The sequence below is a fragment of the Oryx dammah genome, unplaced genomic scaffold (genome assembly GCF_014754425.2).
Source record: "Oryx dammah isolate SB20612 unplaced genomic scaffold, SCBI_Odam_1.1 HiC_scaffold_17, whole genome shotgun sequence".
Taxonomy (NCBI): domain Eukaryota; kingdom Metazoa; phylum Chordata; class Mammalia; order Artiodactyla; family Bovidae; genus Oryx; species Oryx dammah.
Window position 1 is genome coordinate 436,114 of NW_024070201.1, and position 20,878 is coordinate 456,991.

At 39.6% G+C, this 20,878-nt stretch overlaps 1 pseudogene; it reads left to right on the top strand.

Moving 5' to 3' along the window:
- Window positions 1-1,093: 1,093 nt before the first annotated feature.
- On the top strand, window positions 1,094-3,373 carry LOC120876066 (annotated as a pseudogene).
- The last annotated feature ends 17,505 nt before the right edge of the window (window positions 3,374-20,878 follow it).

Here is a 20,878-nt window from a genome sequence, read left to right on the forward strand (position 1 = left end):
CTTGATTCCAGCTTGTGTTTCTTCCAGTCCAGTGTTTCTCATGATGTACTCTACATATAAGTTAAATAAGCAGGGTGATATTATACAGCCTTGACGTACTCCTTTGAACAATGGGTGGTAAGTTGCTTCAGTCATGTCTGGCTCCTTGCAACCCTATGTACTATTGCTGGCCAGGCTCCCCTGTCCTTGGGGATTCTCCAGGCAAAAGTACTAGAGTGTGTTGCCATGCCCTCCTCCAGAGATCATCCTGACCCAGGGATTGAACCTGTGTCTCTTATGTCTCCTGTACTGGCAAGCAAGTTCTTTACCTCTAGTACCATCTGGGAAGCCCATAAGAACCACATGGTGGAAAATTAGTCTCTGCATTCTATTAAGAATGAGAAAAAACAGATTGATAATAAAGGATTGTATATTATAGTGTTTGAGTATATGGTATTTAGACTAGTAATAAAGGTTTCTCTGCTTGGAAAGAAATTTATCTGCTTAAGTTATTGCCTCTCAATTGTATTGATGCCTTTTTGAGAGATAAGAGTTACTCTGTGAGATTAATACTGTTTCTCATTTCTCAAAAATATGTATCATAGAGGATTTGAGTGTTAATAGGCATAGTTAAGTCTAGCACAGAAGAAGAAAATGATCATGTGTTTGAGTCTGTCAGTTAATAGAAGATATCAGAGACATTGATAAGATAGGACTATTTTAAACATAGTTCTAATTACTTTAAGGTTTTCAAGAAACTGAAGCAATAAGTGAAATAATGCTAACAGGTGGGTCATGTTTGGAATTTTCTATCTGATTTTGATCATGAAATCCAACCTTTGGTACAGACCCTCATGAAATTATAAAAATATATTATTTTTTTCTTGGTTCTCCCATAGGCCATCTTCTCTAGGGAAGAGAAGTAATTAGAAATATATTCAACTAGTTCCTCAAATGTTCTTGTCTCTGGAAGGATTCTGTGATACACTGGGCTATCCAGAAGGGAGACCAATATCCTGGGGCTTGGAACATTAAAACTAGCTTCTCAATGAAGATTATGTGGGATCATCTGGAAGAGATTTCCTTTCCACATAACTCATTATTCAACTTGACCATGTGTAACTGGGAGAAATCATTTTTTAATATAAATTTATTTATTTTAATTGGAGTCCAGGTTTGATGAATGAGAAATCATTTTACTATCCACTGCCTCTTTGCTTTAAGAATATCTAAAGAGAATAAGGGAATCTGAGATCCAGGAAAAAGTAGACATTAATAATGCCATTATTAATATCTTATAAAACTTAGTTTTATATGCTACCTTAAAGTTTAATTGAATAATGTCTTTATTATTATTACAACAATTAAGTTGAAATAGACTTTACTTTAAACTGATATGGTTGATTATTCAAAGAACTTATCTGCTACAAGTATAAATGGTATAAGTTAAAAGCAGAGGTCACAATTTTTGCTTGGTAGAATAAAGATGGGATTTAGGGTAATTATAAGTGACCCATGGGGCACCCAAGGCAGCCTCACACTTCATCCTAATTTTCTGAAGTCAGTGAGTGCCAGTTGTGCCCTCACTCTATGTCTAGTTGGTGAACTGATAACAATTTCAAGTACATTAGAGCAGTTAACTAAAATTATATTTAGATATTTCTTGGGGTCCCATGATTTACAAAAGTACAGTTCCCTCTATCTGTTTTCTCATGCATATTCCAATCAATTTAAAACGACATAGTTTCAACATCACAACTCTAAGACAAAACATGAAAATTATATTTATTTTCTCATGATAAAATTAGTAATGTAAGCTGTAGAAATTTTGAAAATACTGGAAAACATGAGAAATAAAATATCAACCATAATCTCACATTCAAGAGGAAATATCCTCAATGCATTAAATTATTTTTCTTATCAATCTTCTATACATATGTTTTAACATAGATTAAAAAGTTATATACAATTTTATAAGTGAAATTTTTGAATTTGAACTCTATTTTTAAAGGAGGCATATAAAACCTATAATCTTTAAATATTAATTCAATAAATGCATTCATTAAAATTTTACCTATTTTTACATAATTTGTAAAAATAGACATGATTTTTTTATCCATGTTATTTTATACATAAACTTTTAGGTAATCCTCCAAAATTGTTACATCTAATGGACCAATTTTTCCATTATATTGATGTTCCATTGAAATATTTCAGATGCTATGGCCAAGGAAATTGAATTTCTTCTGGTTATTCTATGTCTTAGAAAAATAGCTTGAGATTAGAATTAAAAAAAAAAAAAAAAACTAAAAGAAGTTTTAAGATACAACTCCTACAAAGTTTTGGGAAAAGCAAGACTCATGTGTGACATTATTAGAGAACTGTTAAAAGACAGAGTTTCGGTGTATTTGATTGTTTTATGGTTCTTTTTTTATTTTATTTTTTTAAGGTAAAGGATTCTTCCCCTGACTTTCTATTACCCACACCTCATAGATGGAGAATGAAAAGAATGTGACTATATTCATTCTATTAGGTCTTAATAGAACCCCCAAATGCAAAAAATAGTGTTTGTCGTGTTTTTGGTCTTATACATGGTAACCCTCTCAGGCACCCTGCTCATTGTGGTTACCATAACTACCAGCCAGTCTCTGAACTCCCCCATGTACTTCTTCCTGACCCACCTTTCCTTGATAGACACAATTTACTCTTCTTCTTCAGCTCCTAAGTTGATTGTAGACTCCCTTTGGGAGATCAAAACAATCTCCTTTAATGGGTATATGGCTCAAGTCTATGCAGAACACATTTTTTGGTGCTACTGAGATCATCCTGCTCACAGAGATGGCCTGTGACTGCTACGTGGCCATCTGCAAACCTCTGCACTACAGGCTATCATAAGCCACAGGCTGTGCCTCCTCCTGCTGTGGGTGGCCTGGACTGGAGGATTTCTCCACACAACCATTACAGCCTAACTGCCCTTCTGTGGCCCCAGTGTCATAGACCACTTCATGTGTGACTTGTATCCTTTGTTAAAGCACGTCTGCATGGACACTCACATTCTTGACCTCTTTGTTGCTGCCAACAGTGTGTTCATCTGCCTGTTAAACTTCCTCCTCCTGTTGGTCTCCTATGTGGTCATCTTGCATTCCCTAAGGACTTACAGTTTGGAAGGGAGGCACAAAGCCCTTTCTACATGTGTTTCTCACATCACAGTAGTTGTTTTATCTTTGTGCCCTGCGTATTTGTGTATCTTTTTCTTCCAGTCACCACTCTGCCCATTGATAAAGCTGTTGCTGTCTTTTACACTATGGTGGCCCCTATATTCAATCATTTAATCTATACCCTCAGAAATCCTGAGATAAAAAATGCTATGAATAAACACTGGAAGAAAAATTGACTTGAGATAGTACTTAAGTATAATCATTAAATATTACAGATAGAAATAATAGAGATACTCTAGTCTAATCCTGGAGAATCCCAGGGACGGCAGAGCCTGGTGGGCTGCCATCTACGGGGTCGCACAGAGTCGGACACGACTGAAGCGACTTAGCAGCAGCAGCAGCAGTCTAATCCTCTTGATCAATATATCAAATCTAACAATGGGTCGAATATACTTGCAGATATACACTTAAGCATGGATCCAACGCTTAGGCTGGAATCTCGACTTACTGTCTCCCATCCCACACTCTCCTTGTCACAACTTAATTCTTCTTAATCATAAATATTTATCTATTAACAGGAAATCTGGAATATCTTCAAAAACTAAAAAGTATGAATCTTATTTTTGATGGGTATTAAAGTTGTCTCATTATGTAACATTGAGATGCTGGTTACTACTGATTATTAAAAAAATGTTTAATGATATTCCTTTACTTTGGACTCAGGCCTCAGTATAGATTCTTTTGTGAATTTTCTTGTTCATTAAATCTTTGTTGCATAGTGAAAAAAAAATAATATCTGTAAAACACCCATAAGACTAGCATTGTATTACATATTTTCCATATTGTATATTGTCACCCTGCTTATTTAACTTATGTGCAGAGTATATCATGTAAAAGCCAGGCTGGATGAGTCACAAGCTGGAATCAAGATTGCCAGGAGAAATATCAACAACCTTAGATATGAAGATGACACCACTCTAATAGCCCAAAGTGAAGAGAAACTAAACAGCCTCTTGATGAGGGTGAAAGAGGAGTGTGAGAAAGGTGGCTTAAAATGTAACATTTCAAAAACTAAGATCATGGCATCCAGTCCCATCACTTTATGGTAAATGGAAGGGGAAAATGTAGAAGCATTGACCAATTTTCTTTTCTGGGCTCCAAAATCATTGTGTATGGTAACTGCAGCCATGAAATTAAAATATACTTTCTTCTTGGAAGGAAAGCTATGGCAAACCTAGATAGCTTATTAAACAGTAGAGTCATCACTTTGCTCACAATGTGTATAGTCAAAGCTACGGTTTTTCCAGTAGACATGTATGAATGTTAGACTTGGGCCATAAAAAAGGTTGAGTGCTGAAGAACTGATTATTTCAAATGGTGGTGCTGGAGAAGACTCTTGAGAATCCCTTGGACAGCAAGAAGATAAAACTACTCAATCCTAAAGTAAATCAACCCTGAATATTTATTGGAAGGACTGATGCTGAAGCTGAAGCTCCAATACTTTGACCAGCTGGTGTGAAGAACTGACTTATTGGAAAAGACCCTGATTCTGGGATAGATTGAGGGCAGGAGGAGAAGGGGATGACAGGATGAGATGTTTGGATGGCATCATTGACTCAATAGACATGAGTCTGAGCGAAGTCCAGGAGATAGTAAAGGACAGGGAGGCCTGGCTTGCTGCAGTCCATAGGATCATAGAGTCAGACACGATTGAGCCACTGAACAATGACAACAAAAACTGATTATTAAAATGTTTAATGATTTTCCTCCTCTTTGGACTCTGACCTCAATATAGACATTTTTTGTGAATTTTCTTGTTAATTAAATCTTGATTGTACAGTAAAGAAATACTTATGGCATGTCTATTAGACTGGCATTGTATAACATATTTTTCAGTATCTTCTTAGGCAGGGTCCCGTCAAGGAACTGAACAGAGTAATTTGAACCAAAAAATTTCATATACAATTATTAATTGTATCAGCATATTAACTATAAAGGGGGTAAAAAGCTCTCTAAAAAAAAGCCATGGAACTGAGAAATGAATATCCAAGCAAGGAGTTCATTTAGAATGTGGACTTCCTTCTCAGGTTAGGATTCCAATCTTTTCCAGAAAGTTTAGCTTTTGCCCATGGATGAATGAATGGCATGATTTGACCAAACTTCAAGTTAATGGTAGAACTGAGATATATACTGAGATATCACTCGTTGTCCAAATACTGTTTACTCATTACACACAACTCTAGTGTGTCTTTTCCAGACAGTTTGGACAGAAATGAGGTAATGAAACTGGTGATATTTATTAAAAAAAAAAAAAAAACTTCACATAGTTTCCCATTTAGCATGATCAGATGGTCCCAGAGATGATCATTAGTTCATCAGCTGTAACAGTGATCTCTACTCACATTGTACTTCATTGTTTATGTTACTTTAACTTTTTTTCTGTTGAAGTTCTAGTTCTTATATCATGAGAAAATTTTAATTCTCATTAGAACAGTTAAAAAGCTGTTAATTTATCAACTCTAATTCGCTCTTCCTTTGCATCCATGTACCCATGTTCCTCAGACCAGCCTGCTTCCACCACAAACTCATTCCTGTATGTTTTTGTGCTTTGTTCTGTTGCTAGTCACTGCTGTCAACAATTGCAGTTATGCCAAACTACACTCACATATATAATTTTTATGAACAGTTTTGATTTTTGAAAATAATAATTAAAAACATTGGTATCTTTATGTTAAAATACCAACAACATATTATATAATAAATATTTCCTGTAACATGTCTTCTAATCTTTAAAGTAAAAACTTTTTCGTATATGAATAAATCTGTATAACACTATTTTATTATTTTAAAATTAAACTTGGCACTTGCATTTCTGCAAATCTTCATAGTTCTTTTTAAAAATTAATTTTAATCAGAGTATAGCTGCTTTGCAATGTTGCTTAGTTTCTTGCTGAACAGAAAAATGAATCAGTCATACATGTATATAATCCCCTCCTTTTTGGATTTTCTTTCCATTTAGGTCACCAGAGAGCACTGAGTAGAGTTATCTGTGCTATAGAGTAGGTTCTTATTATTTATCCGTTTTATACATAGTAAAGTATATATGTCAGTCCTAATCTCCCAATTCATTCCACTCTCTCTCCCCCGCCTTGGTAACCATAAGTCCATAAGTTGTTCTCTATGTCTGTGACTCTATTTCTGCTTTGCAAATAAGTCCATCTGTACCATTTTTCTTTTTGGAGAAGGAAATGGCAACCCACTCCAGTGTTCTTGCCTGGAGAATCCCAGGGATGGGGGAGCCTGGTGGGCTGCCGTCTGTGGGGTCACACAGAGTCGGACACGATTGAAGTGACTTAGCAGTAGCAGTACCATTTTTCTAGATCCATATATAAGTGATATTATACAATATTTGTTTTTCTCTTTCTGACTTACTTCACTAAGAATGAAAGTCTCTAGTTCCATCTATTTCTCTGTAAATAGCATTATTTCATTATTTATGGCTGAGTAATATTCCATTGCATATATGTACTACGCATTCTTTATCCATTCCTTTGTTGATGGACATTTAGGTTGCTTTTATGTCCTGGCTATTATAAATAGTGCCATAATGAACATTGGGGTGCATGCATCTCCTTAAATTGTGTTTTTCTCTGGATAGATGCCTAGGAGTGGAATCACTGAATCATATGGCAATTCTATTTTTAGTTATTTAAGAAATCTCCATACTATGCTCCATAGTGACTGTACAAATTTATATTCCCTACAAATTTCATGGTTACCCTGTGCTTCCACTATCAAACCCAGGTCCCCTGCATTGCCTATAGATTCTTTATCATTTGAGCCACCACAGAAGCCCAAGAATTCTGGAAGGGTATCCTATCCCTTCTCCAGGGGAACTTCCTGACCCACAAATCTAACCAGAGTCTCCTGTATTGCAGTAGATTCTTTATCAACTGAGCTACCAGGGAAGCCTGTAATTGACAACACCATGTTGTAATTTTTTACTCCCTCTTGGGAGTCATTCAGCAGATCCTAAACTATGTAAAGGCAGAATCTAGGTCTCTCTCTCTCTCTCTCTATTTTTTTCACCACTGCAATCCCAGCAATGATAAACATGATTGATATATTCTTTGTGCTCAAAATGTTTGTTAATGAATTAAAACAAAAAGAATAAAAGGTGTCCATTTATCCTGAAACCAGTTGGTATGTAGCCATAGCCATGTATTTTTTTAAAACAGCTTTTAATAATGAAATGTTATTGAAAAGTAAACAGGTTAACAGAAGAATGTTACTTAAAGAGCTCATATTAATCAGATAAAAAGCCTTACTAAGAGCAAACTATTCATTCATATGCTGAGAATTATAGTTTCAATTTATTTCTCATCCTTAGTTTAAACAGGAATGAAAACAAATTGTACTTCCTCCTGAGATTAGGCCAGAATGTTCCTTGAATTTGAATCATTTAAAGTAGAAACGAATTCCCTAGCCTCTAGTGTTAGTCTTTGGACTTCATTTTAGTCAATTTGATTATTTTCCTTTATATATATATATATATGTGTGTGTGTGTATATATATATCCCAACACATTAAATATTTATAATGCATATAATATTGTGCTATCTTTTAGAAAATATTAGTTCAGTTCAATTGCTCAATTATGTCTGACTCTTTGTGACTCCATGGACTGCAGCACCCCAGGCTTCCCTGTCCATCACCAACACCTGAAGCTTGCTCAAACTCATGTCCATAAAGTCAGTGATGCCATCCAACCATCTCATCCTGTCTTCCTCTTCTCCTCATGCCTTCAATTTTTCCTAGCATAAGGGTCTTTTCCAATGAGTCAGTTCTTCGCAGCAGGTGGTGAGAGTATTGGAGCTTCAGCTTCAGGATCAGCATTTTCTTTTCTTTAAAAAAAATTATTATTATTTTTACTTTACAATATTTTATTGGATTTGCCATACATCGACATGAATGTGCCATGGGTGTACATGTGTTCCCCATCCTGAACCCCCCTTCCACCTCTCTCCCCATCCTATCCCTCTTGGTCATCCCAGTGATTCAGCCTTGAGCAACCTGTATGATGCATTGGACCTGGACTGCCGATCCATTTCACATATGATAATTTACATGTTTCAATGCCATTCTCCCAAATTATTCCACCCTCGCCCTCTCCCAGAGTACAAAAGACGGTTCTATACATCTGTGTCTCTTTTGCTGTCTCATATACAGGATTATCATTGCCATCTTTCTAAATTCCATATATATGCGTTAGTATATTGTATATATATATTTTTTTTTTTTCTGGCTTACTTTACTCTGTATAATCAGCTCCAGTTTCACCAACCTCATTAGAACTGATTTAAATGTATTCTTTTTAATGGCTGAGGCCAGTGGTGGCTGGGAGGAGACACCCCACATCCGAGGACAGGGGCGGCTTGAAGAAGCCACCTTGCACCTGAGGCCAGGGGTGGTGACCCTGAGGCACCACACCAAGCCTGAGGCCAGGGGCAGCAGCAGGATGGAACCACCCATGCCAGAGGCCAGGGCCGGCAGCCCAGAGGAGCAACCTGAGGAGTGGTGGCTATGCAGGCACAGGAGGACCTAGAGGAGCTATCCCATGTTGAAGGTCAGGAATGGCGGCAGTAAGGAGATACCCCTAGTCCACGGTAAGGAGCAGTGGCGGTGCTTTGCTGGAGCAGCCATGAAGAGATACCCCATACCCAAGGTGAGAGAAATCCAAGTAAGATGGTAGGTGTTGCAAGAGGGCATCAAAGGGCAGACACACTGAAACCGTACTCACAGAAAACTAGCCAATGTAATCACACTAGCAGCACAGTTCAGTGCAGTTCAGTTCAGTTGCTCAGTCGTGTCCGACTGTTTGCAACCCCATGAATCGCAGCATGCCAGGCCTCCCTGTCCATCACCAACTCCCTGAGTTCACTCAGACTCGCATCCATCGAGTCACTGATGCCATCTAGCCATCTCATCCTCTGTCGTCCCCTTTGTCTCCTGCATGCAATCCCTCCCAGCATCAAAGTATCTTACAATAAGTCAACTCTTCCCATGAGGTGGCCAAAGTACTGGAGTTTCAGCTTTAGTATCATTACTTCCAAAGAAATTCCAGGGCTGATCTCCTTCAGAATGGACTGGTTGGATCTCCTTGCAGTCCAAGGGACTTTCAAGAGTCTTCTCCAACACCACAGTTCAAAAGCATCAATTCTTCGGCACTCAGCCTTCTTCACAGTCCAACTCTCACATCCATACATGACCAATGGAAAAAAAATAGCCTTGACTAGACGGACCTTAGTCGGTAAAGTAATGTCTCTGCTTTTGAATATATTATCCAAGTTGCTCAAAAGTTTTCTTCCAAGCAGTAAGCATCTTTTAATTTCACGGCTGCAGTCACCATCTGCAGTGATTTGGGAGCCCAAAAAATAAAGTCTCACACTGTTTTCACTGTTTCCCCATCTATTTCCCATGAAGTGATGGGACCGGATGCCATGATCTTCATTTTCTGAATGTTGAGCTTTAAGCCAGCGTTTTCACTGTCCTCTTTCACCTTCATCAGGAGGTTTTTTAGCTCCTCTTCAATTTCTGCCATAAGGGTGGTGTCATCGGCATATCTGAGGTTATTGATATTTCTCCCAGCAATCTTGATTCCAGCTTGTGTTTCTTCCATGCCAGCGTTTCTCATGATACATTCTGCATAATTTAAATAAGCAGGGTGACAATCTACAGCCTTGACGTACTCCTTTTCCTACTTGGAACCAGTCTGTTGTTCCATGTCCAGTTCTAACTGTTGCTTCCTGACCTGCATACAGATTTCTCAAGAGGCAGGTTAGGTGGTCTGATATTCCCATCTCTTTCAGAATTTTCCACAGTTAATTGTGATCTACACAGTCAAAGTCTTTGGCATAGTCAATAAAGCAGAAATAGATGTTTTTTTTCTGGAACTCTCTTGCTTTTTACATGATCCAGTGGATGTTGGCAATTTGACCTCTGGTTCCTCTGCCTTTTCTAAAACCAGCTTGAACTTCAGGGTGTTCATGGATCACATATTGCTGAAGCCTGTTTTGGATAATTTTGAGCATTACTTTACTAGCATGTGAGATGAGTGCAATTGTGTGGTAGTTTGAGCATTCTTTGGCATTGCCTTTCTTTGGAATTGGAATGAAAACTGACCTTTTCCAGTCCTGTGGCCACTGCTGAGTTTTCCAAATTTGCTGGCATATTAAGTGCAGCACTTTCACAGCATCATATTTCAGGATTTGAAACAGCTCTACTGGAACTCCATCACCTCCACTAGCTCTGCTCATAGTCATGTTTTCTAAGGTCCACTTGACTTCACATTCCAGGATATCTGAATCTAGATGAGTGATCACACTATCGTGATTATCCTGGTCATGAAGATGTTTTTTGTACAGTTCTTCTGTGTATTCTTGCCACCTCTTCTTAATATCTTCTGCTTCTGTTAGGTCCATACCATTTCTATCTTTTATAGAACCCATCTTTGCATGAAATATTCCCTTGGTACCTCTAATTTTCTTGAAGAGATCTCTAGTCTTTCCCATTCTGTTGTTTTCCTCTATTTCTTTACATTGATCACTGAAGAAGGCTTTCTTATCTCTTCTTGCTATTCTTTGGAACTCTGCATTCAGATGCTTATATGTTTCCTTTCCTCCTTGGCTTTTTGCCTCTCTTCTTTTCACAGCTATTTGTAAGGCCTCCCCAGACAGCCATTTTGCTTTTTTTGCATTTCTTTTCCATGGGGATGGTCTTGATCCCTGTCTCCTGTACAATGCCACGAACCTCATTCCATAGTTCATCAGGCACTCTATCTATCAGATCTAGGCCCTTAAATCTATTTCTCACTTCCACTGTATAATCATAAGGGATATGATTTAGGTCATACCTGAATGGTCTAGCGGTTTTCCCTGCTTTATTCAATTTCAGGCTGAATTTGGAAATAAGGAGTTCATGATCTGAGCCACAGTCAGCTTCTGGTCTTGTTTTTGTTGACTGTATAGAGCTTCTCCATCATTTTTTGCAGAGAATATAATCAATATGACTTTGGTGTTGACCATCTGGTGATGTCCATGTGTAGAGTCTTCTCTTGTCCTGTTGGAAGAGGGTGTTTGCTATGACCAGTGTATTTTCTTGTCAAAACTCTATTAGCCTTTGCCCTGCTTCATTCCACATTCTAAGGCCAAATTTGCCTGTTACTCGAGGTTTTTCTTGACTTCCTACTTTTGCATTCCAGTCCCCTATAATGAAAAGGACATCCTTTTTAGGTGTTAGTTCTAAAGGTCTTGTAGGTCTTCATAGAACCATTCAACTTCAGTTTCTTCAGTGTTACTGGTTGGGGCATAGAGACTGGGATTACTGTGATATTGAATGATTTGCCTTACAAGTGAACAAAGATCATTCTGCCGTTTCTGAGATTGCATACAAGTACTGCATTTCAGACTCTTTTGTTGACCATGATGGCTACTCCATTTCTTCTGAGGGATTCCTGCCCACAGTAGTAGATATAATGGTCATCTGAGTTAAATTCACCCATTCCTGTCCATCTTAGTTCGCTGATTCCTATAATGTCGACGTTTTGTCCTGCCATCTCCTGTTTGACCACTTCCAATCTGCCTTGATTTATGGATCTGAAATTCCAGGTTCCTATGCAATATTGTTCTTTCCAGCATCGGACCTCTCTTCTATCACCAGGCACATCCACAGCTGGGTACTGTTTTTTGCTTTGGCTCCATCCCTTCATTCTTTCTGGAGTTATGTCTCCACGGACCTCCAGTAGCATATTGGGCACCTACTGACCTGAGGAGTACCTCTTTCAGTATCCTACCATTTTTCCTTTTCATACTGCTCATGGTGTTTTCAAGGCAAGAATACTGAAGTGGTTTGACACTCCCTTCTCCAGTGGACCACACCTTGTCTAACTCAATGAAACCAAGGCATGCATGCAGGGCAACCCAAGATGATCGGGTCATGGTGGAGAGGTCTGACAGAATGTGGTTCACTGGGAAGATAATGGAAAACCACTTCAGTATTCTTGCCTTGATAACCCCACGAACAGTATGAAAAAGCAAAATGATAGGACACTAAAAGAGGAACTCCCCAGGTCAGTTGGTGCCCAATATACTACTGGAGATCAGTGCAGAAATAACTCTAGAAAGAATGAAAGGATGGAGCCAAAGAAAAAGCAATATCCAGCTGTGGATGTGACTGGTGATAGAAGCAAGGTCCAATGCTGTAAAGAGCAATATTGCATAGGAAACTTGAATGTCAGGTTCATGAATCAAGGCAGATGGGAAGTGGTCAAACAGGAGATGGCAAGGGTGAACGCTGACATTCTAGGAATCAGAGAACTAAAATGGACGGGAATGGATGAATTTAACTCAGATGACCATTATATCTACTACTGTGGGCAGGAATCCCTCAGAAGAAATGGAGTAGCCATCATGGTCAACATAAGAGTCTGAAATGCAGTACTTGGATGCAATCTCAAAACTGACAGAATGATGTTTGTTCATCTCCAAGGCAAACCAATCAATATCACAGTAATCCAAGTCTATGCGCCAACGAGTAATGCTGTAGAAGCTGAAGTTGAACAGTTCTATGAATACTTACAAGACATTTTAGAACTAGCACCCAAAAAAGATGTCCTTTTCATTATATGGGATTGGAATGCAAAAGTAAGAAGTCAAGAAATACCTGGGGTAACAGGCAAATTTGGCCTTGGAATGTGGAATGAAGCAGGCAAAGACAAATAGAATTTTGCCAAGAAAATGCACTGGTCATAGCAAACATTCTCTTCCAACAAAACAAGAGATGACTCTACACATGGACATCACCAGATGGGCAACACCAAAATCAGATTGATTATATTATTTGCAGCCAAAAATGGAGAAGCTCTATACAGTCAACAAAAACAAGACCAGGAGCTGACTGTGGCTCAGATCATGAACTCTTTATTACCAAATTCAGACTCAAATTGAAGAAAGTAGGGAAAACCGCTAGACCATTCAGGTATGACCTAAATCAAATCCCTTATGATTATACAGGGGAGTGAGAAATAGATTTAAGGGACTAGATCTGATAGATAGAGTGCTTGATGAACTATGGAATAAGGTTCGTGACATTGTACTGGAGACAGGAATCAAGAGCTTCCCCATGCAAAAGAAATGCAAAAAAGCAAAATGGCTGTCTGGGGAGGCCTTACAAGTAGCTGTGAAAAAGAAGAGAAGCAAAAAGCCAAGGAGAAAAGGAAAGATATAAACATCTGAATGCATGGTTCCAAAGAAAAGCAAGAAGAGATAAGAAAGCCTTCTTCAGCAATCAATGCAAAGAAATAGAGGAAAACAACAGAATGGGGAAGACTTGAGATCTCTTCAAGAAAATTAGAAATACCAAGAGAACATTTCATTCAAAGATGGGTTCAATAAAGGACAGAAATTGTATGGGCCACAAAGAAGCAGAAGATATTAAGAAGAGGTGGCAAGAATACACAGAAGAATTGTACAAAAAATCTTCACAACCTGGATAATCATGATTTGCGATCACTCATCTAGAGCCAGACTTCCTGGAATGTGAAGTCAAGTGCGCCTTAGAAAGCATTACTATGAACAATGCTAGTGGAGGTGATGGCGTTCCAGTTGAGCTATTTCAAATCCTGAAAGATTATGCTGTCAAAGTGCTGCACTCAATATGCAAACAATTTTGGAAAACTCAGCAGTGTCCATAGGACTGGAAAAGGTCAGTTTTCATTCCAATTCCAAAGAAAGACAATGCCAAAGAATGCTCAAACTACCGCACAATTACACACATCTCACATGCTAGTAAAGTAATGCTCAAAATTATCCAAATCAGGCTTCAGCAATATGTGAACCATGAACTTCCTGAAGTTCAAGCAGGTTTTAGAAAAAGCAGAGGAACCAGAGGTCAAATTGCCAACATCTGCTGGATCATGGAAAAAGCAAGAAAGTTCCAGAAAAACATCTATTTCTGCTTTATTGACTATGCCAAAGCCTTTGACTGTGTGGATCACAATTAACTGTGGAAAATTCTGAAAGAGTTGGGAATACCAGACCACCTAACTTGCCTCTTGAGAAATCTGTATGCAGGTCAGGAAGCAACAGTTACAACTGGACATGGAACAACAGACTGGTTCCAAATAGAAAAACGAGTACATCAAGGATGTATGTTGTCACCCTGCTTATTTAACTTATATGCAGAGTACATCATGAGAAGCTGGAGTGTAAGAAACACAAGCTGGAATCAAGATGGCTTGGAGAAATATCAATAACCCCAGATATGCAGATGACACCACCCTATTGGCAGAAAATGAAAAAGAACTAAAAAAACTCTTGAAGAAAGTGAAAGAAGAGAGTGAAAATGTTGACTCAAAGCTCAACATTCAGAAAACGAAGATCATGGCATCCGGTCCCATCTCTTCGTGGGAAATAGATGGGGAAACAGTGGAAACAGGGTCAGACTTTTTTTTTGGGGGGGAGGGGTGCTCTAAAATCCCTGCAGATGGTGACTGCAGCCATGGACCTTACTCCTTGGAGGAAAAGTTATAACCAGCCTAGATAGCATATTCAAAGCAGAGACATTACTTTGCTGACTAAGGTCCGTCTAGTCAAGGCTATTGTTTTTCCAGTAGTCATGTATGGATGTGACAGTTGGACTGTGAAAGAGGCTGAGCATTGAAGAATTGATGCTTGTGAACTATGGTATTGGAGACGACTCTTGAAAGTCCCTTGGACTGCAAGGAGATCCAACCAGTCCATTCTGAATGAGATAAGCCCTGGGATTTCTTTGGAAGGAATGATGCTAAAGCTGAAACTCCAGTTCTTTGGCCACCTCATGCAAAGAGTTGAGTCATTGGAAAAGACTTTGATGCTGGGAGGGATTGGGGGCAGGAGGAGAAAAGGACGAGACTGGATGGCATCACTGACTCAATGGACGTGAATCTGAGTGAACTCCAGGAGTTGGTGATGGACAGGGAGGCCTGGCGTGCTGCCATTCATGGTGTTGCAAAGAGTCAGACACGATTGAGCGACTGAACTCACCTGAAAGCTTTTAATGATTAAGTCAAGGATCTCTTGGTGAATGTCACATTGCACTTGCAATTATTTGAGGTATTGTCAAATATATTTTAATATTTATTTCTATAATAATTCAACACTGATAAGAGAACAGGCTCTGTATGTATGATTTCAATTCTTTTAGACTATGAAAATTTGCACCTTGTTTTATGCCCCTGGATATGTTCCAGTTTCCTCTTGTTTATAGTCTATGGGAACTTGAATAGAATTTGTATTTCACTGTTATGTGAAAATTGTATAAATTTTTATTATATTGTACTGGTTAATAGTGCTTTTCAGGTCTACTGTATCCTTCTACTTTTCTGCCTATTCATTGTATTAATTTTTGTGAGTTTGATGTTGAAACTCCAACTAAAAATCTAAATTTACCTGTTTACAAATAATTGTAATATATAGTGGAACTATATATAACTTTGTTCAACATTTTCCAAGTCTCTTGTAAATATGCTATCATACTTTCATAATTTAAAAAATAAAAGATAAAGACTAATTCTACCAAATGTTGTTGAGGACGTGAATTAGCTGAACTTTTATACATTGCTTCAAAGTATACATAAAATGAAAATTGATACAGTCACAAAAAACTTATAACTCTGAATTTTCATGGATAGTAAGTACATGTGCATGCTAAGTTGCTTCAGTCATGTCTGACTCTTTGCTACCCAATGGGCCCATCAGGCTCTTCTGTCCATCAAATTTTCCAGGCAAGTATACTGAAGTGGATTGTCATTTCCTTCTCCAGCAGATCTTCCTGACCCAGGGATCAAACCCTTATATCTTACATCTCCCTCCTTGAGTGGGTTCTTTATCAGTAGCGCAACCTGGGAAGAAGTCTGCTACTGCTGCTGCTAAGTCACTTCAGTCGTGTCCGACTCTATGTGACCCCATTGACAGCAGCCCACCAGGCTCCCCTGTCCCTGGGATTCTCCAGGCAAGAACACTGGAGTGGGTTGCCATTTCCTTCTCCAATGCATGGAATTGAAAAGTGAAAGTGAATTCACTCAGTCGCACCTGACTCTTAGTGACCCCATGGACTACAGCCTACCAGGCTCCTCCATCCATGGGATTTTCCAGGCAAGATTACTGGAGTGGGGTGCCATTGCCTTCTTCAAAGTGTAAATGAAGGGTCTAGTCTTTTCTCCATTGTCAAAAGAGTTTATAGAGTTAGAGTTTGGCACTAGGATAGAGGCAGGAATATCTAGAGAAGGCAAAGCCTTGGAAAGATTTTAAGTAGCTAGCCACTATCCAGGGATAAAACCAGAAATGATATCCAAAGTGAATGGAATTTCAACATGGCAAAAAGGCAAAATCATACATAAGTCAACAAAATGGATAACATATACCAAGCCACCCAAGACACTTCAGAGCAGTGGGAAAAAAGAACTTGGAGAATTTTACAGGGCAAAACTCTATGGTATCTTCCTACTCATTCTATAATTGTAAGGAAATTAAGAAAAATGCCCAGTTTGTACAGGAACAAAGTCAGTGAAACTGGTGTGTTGGTTATAAATCTTCATGTAGATTCCCACTAAGCATGATCAGATGGTCACAGAGATTAGTAAAGCAGGCTTAATAAATGGTGTCTCTACTCAGCTGACTCAATGGACATGAATTTGAGCAAACTCCAGGAGGTAGTGGAGGACACAGGAGACTGGTGTGCTGCAGTCCACAGGTTAGCAAAGAATTGGACACAACTTAGTGGCTGAACAACAATAATAACAACAATCACATTACACTTCATTCCTTTTGTTAAACTTATTTTCTTTGCAATTCTGTTTCTTATACCACAAGGCAATTTTTATAAAAAGCTTTTATCAGATATATCTCATCTCCCTTTGCATCTAAGCATCTATGTTCCTCAGACCATCCTGTTTCCATCACCAACTCATTTCTTCATTTTTTTTTTTTTTGTACTGTGTAATATTGCTAATCGTGGCGGCGGTGGGCCAGCACACTAAGAATGGCCGAGAGCTACCCCACCTCCGAAGTCAGGGACAGTGGCCCAGAGTGCCAGGCTGTGACAGCGCAGGAACAGCCGGGAGGAGCCACCCCGCATCCAAAGTCAGGGGCGACCAGCAGGAGACAACCTGCGTCCGAGGTCAGGGCAGTGACCTGGAGGAGCCACTCCACGTCCGAGGTCAGTGGTGGCTGAGAGGAGCTACCCCGTGTCCGAGATTGGGGCGGCCTGGAGGACACAACCCACGTCTGAGGTCAGGGGCAGCCGGGAGAAGCCACCTCGTGCCCAAGGCCAGGGGCGGTGACCCTGAGGAGCCACCCTGAGCCCGAGGCCAGGGACAGGAGCTGGGAGGAGCCACCACGCCTGAACCAGGGCTGGCAGCCCAGAGGAGCAACCCGAGGAGCCGTGGCTGAGCAGGCACAGGAGGGCCTAGAGGAGCTATCCCACATTGAACATCAGGAATGGCGGCAGTAAGGAGATATCCATTGTCCAAGGTAAGGAGAAGCAGCTGTGCTTTGCTGAAGCAGCTGTGAAGAGATACCCCACTCCCAAGGTAAGAGAAACCCAAGTAAGATGGTAGGTGTTGTAAGAGGGCATCAGAGGGCAGACACACTGAAACCATACTCACAGAAAACTAGTCAATCTAATCACACTAGGACCACAGCCTTGTCTAACTCAGTGAAACCAAGACATGCCTGCGGGACAACCCAAGATGGGTGGGTCATGGTGTAGAGTTCTGACAGAATGTGGTCCACTGGAGAAGGGAATGGCAAGCGACTTCAGTATTCTTGCCTTGAGAACCGCATGAAAAGTATGAAAAGGAAAAATGATAGGATACTAAAAGAGCAACTCCCCAGCTCAGTAGGTGCCCAATATGCTACTGGAGATCAGTGGAGAAATAACTCCAGAAAGAATGAAGGGATGGAGCCAAAGCAAAGACAATACCCAGTTGTGGATGTGACTGATGATAGAAGCAAGATCCGATGCTGTAAAGAGCAATATTGCATAGGAATTTCGAATATCAGGTCCATGAATCAAGGCAAACTGGAAGTGGTCAAACAAGAGATGGCAAGGGTGAACGTCGACATTCTAGGAATCAGCAAAATGGACTGGAATGGGTGAATTTAACTCAGATGACCATTATGTCTACTACTGTGGGCAGGAATCCCTCAGAAGAAATGGAGTAGCCATCATGGTCAACAAAAGAGTCAAAAATGCAGTACTTGGATGCAATCTCAAAAATGACAGAATGATTTCTGTTCGTCTCCAAGGCAAACCATTCAATATCAAAGTTATCCAAGTCTATGTCCCAACCAGTGAAGCTGAAGAAACTGAAGTTAAACGGTTTTATGAAGACCTACAAGACGTTTTAGAATTAACACCAAAAAAGATGTCCTTTTCATTATAGGGGACTGGAATGCAAAAGTAGAAAGTCAAGAAACACCTGGAGTAACAGGCAAATTTGGCCATGGAATGCAGAATGAAGCTGGGCAAAGACTAGTAGAGTTTTGCGAAGAAAATGCACTGGTCATAGCAAACACTCTCTTCCAACAACACAAAAGAAGACTACACATGGACATCGCTAGATCATCAACACCGAAACCAGATTGATTTTATTCTTTGCAGCCAAAGATGGAGAATCTCTATACAATCAACAAAAACAAGACCAGGAGCAGACTGTGGCTCAGATCATGAACTCCTTATTACCAAATTCAGATTCAAATTGAAGAAAATAGGGAAAAGCGCTAGAACATTCAGGTATGACCAAAATCAAATACCTTGTAATTATACAGTGGAAGTGAGGAATAGATTTAAGGGACTAGATCTGATAGATAGAGTGCCTGATGAACTATGAAATGAGGTTTGTGACATTGTACAGGAGACAGGGATCAAGACCATCCCCATGGAAAAGAAATGCAAAAAAAGCAAAATGGCTGTATGGCGAGGCCTTACAAATAGCTGTGAAAAGGAGAGAGGCAAAAAGCCAAGGAGAAAAGGAAAGATATAAGCATCTGAATGCAGAGTTCCAAATAATAGCAAGAAAAGATAAGAAAGCCTTCTTCAGCGATCAATGCAAAGAAATAGAGGAAAACAACAGAATGGGAAAGACTAGAGATCTCTTCAAGAACATTAGAGGTAACAAGGGAACATTTCATGCAAAGATGGGCTCAATAAAGGACAGAAATGGTATAGACCTAACAGAATCAGAAGATATTAAGAGGTGGCAAGAATACAAAGAAAAACTGTACAAAAAAAGATCTTCACGACCCAGATAATCATGATGATGTGATCACTAATCTAGAGCCAGGCATCTTGGAATGTGATGTCAAGTCGGCCTTAGAAAACATCACTACAAACAAAGCTAGTGGATGTGACAGAATTCCAGTTGAGCTGTTTCAAATCCTGAAAGATGATGCTGTGAAAGTACTGCACTCAATATGGCAGCGAATTTGGAAAACTCAGCAGTGGCCACAGGACTGGAAAAGGTCAGTTTTCATTCCAATTCCAAAGAAAGGCAATGCCAAAGAATGCTCTAACTACCACATAATTGCACTCATCTCACATGCTAGTAAAGTAATGCTCAAAATTCTCCAAGCCAGGCTCTAGCAATATGTGAACCTTGAACTCCCTGATGTTCAAGCTGGTTTTAGAAAAGGCAGAGGAACCTGTGGTCAAATTGCCAACATCCGCTGGATCATGGAAAAAGCAAGAGAGTTCCAGAAAAACATCTATTTCTGCTTTCTTGACTATGCCAAAGCCTTTGACCGTGTGGATCACAATAAACTGTGGAAAATTCTGAAAGAGATGGGAATACCAGACCACCTAACCTGCCTCTTGAGAAATCTGTATGCAGGTCAGGAAGCAACAGTTAGAACTGGACATGGAACAACAGACTGGTTCCAAATAGGAGAAGTAGTATGTCAAGGCTGTATATTGTCACCCTGCTTATTTAACTTATATGCAGAGTACATCATGAGAAATGCTGGAGTGGAAGAAACACAAGCTGGAATCAAGATTGCTGGGAGAAATATCAATCACCTCAGATATGCAGATGACACAACCCTTATGGCAAAAAGTGAAGAGGAGCTAAAAAGTCTCTTGATGAAAGTGAAAGAGGAGAGCAAAAACGTTGGCTTAAATCTTAACATTCAGAAAACGAAGATCATGGCATCCGGTCCCATCACTTCATGGGAAATAGATGGGGAAATAGTGGAAACAGTGCGAGACTTTATCTTTTTGGGTTCCCAAATCACTGCAGATGGTGACTGCAGCCATGAATTGAAAAGACGCTTACTCCTTGGAAGAAAAGTTATGACCAACCTAGATAGCATATTGAAAAGCAGAGACATTACTTTGCCGACTAAGGTCCGTCTAGTCAAGGCTATAATTTTTCCTGTGGTCATGTATGGATGTGAGAGTTGGACTGTGAAGAAGGCTGAGCACTGAAGAATTGATGCTTTTGAACTGTGGTGTTGGAGAAGACTCTTGAGAGTCCCTTGGAATGCAAGGAGATTTAACCAGTCCATTCTGTAGGAGTTGCACCCCTTTTATTTCTTTGGAAGGACTGATGCTAAAGCTGAAGCTCCAGTACTTTGGCCACCTCATGCGAAGAGTTGACTCATTGGAAAAGACTCTGATGCTGGGAGGGATTGGGGGCAGGAGGAGAA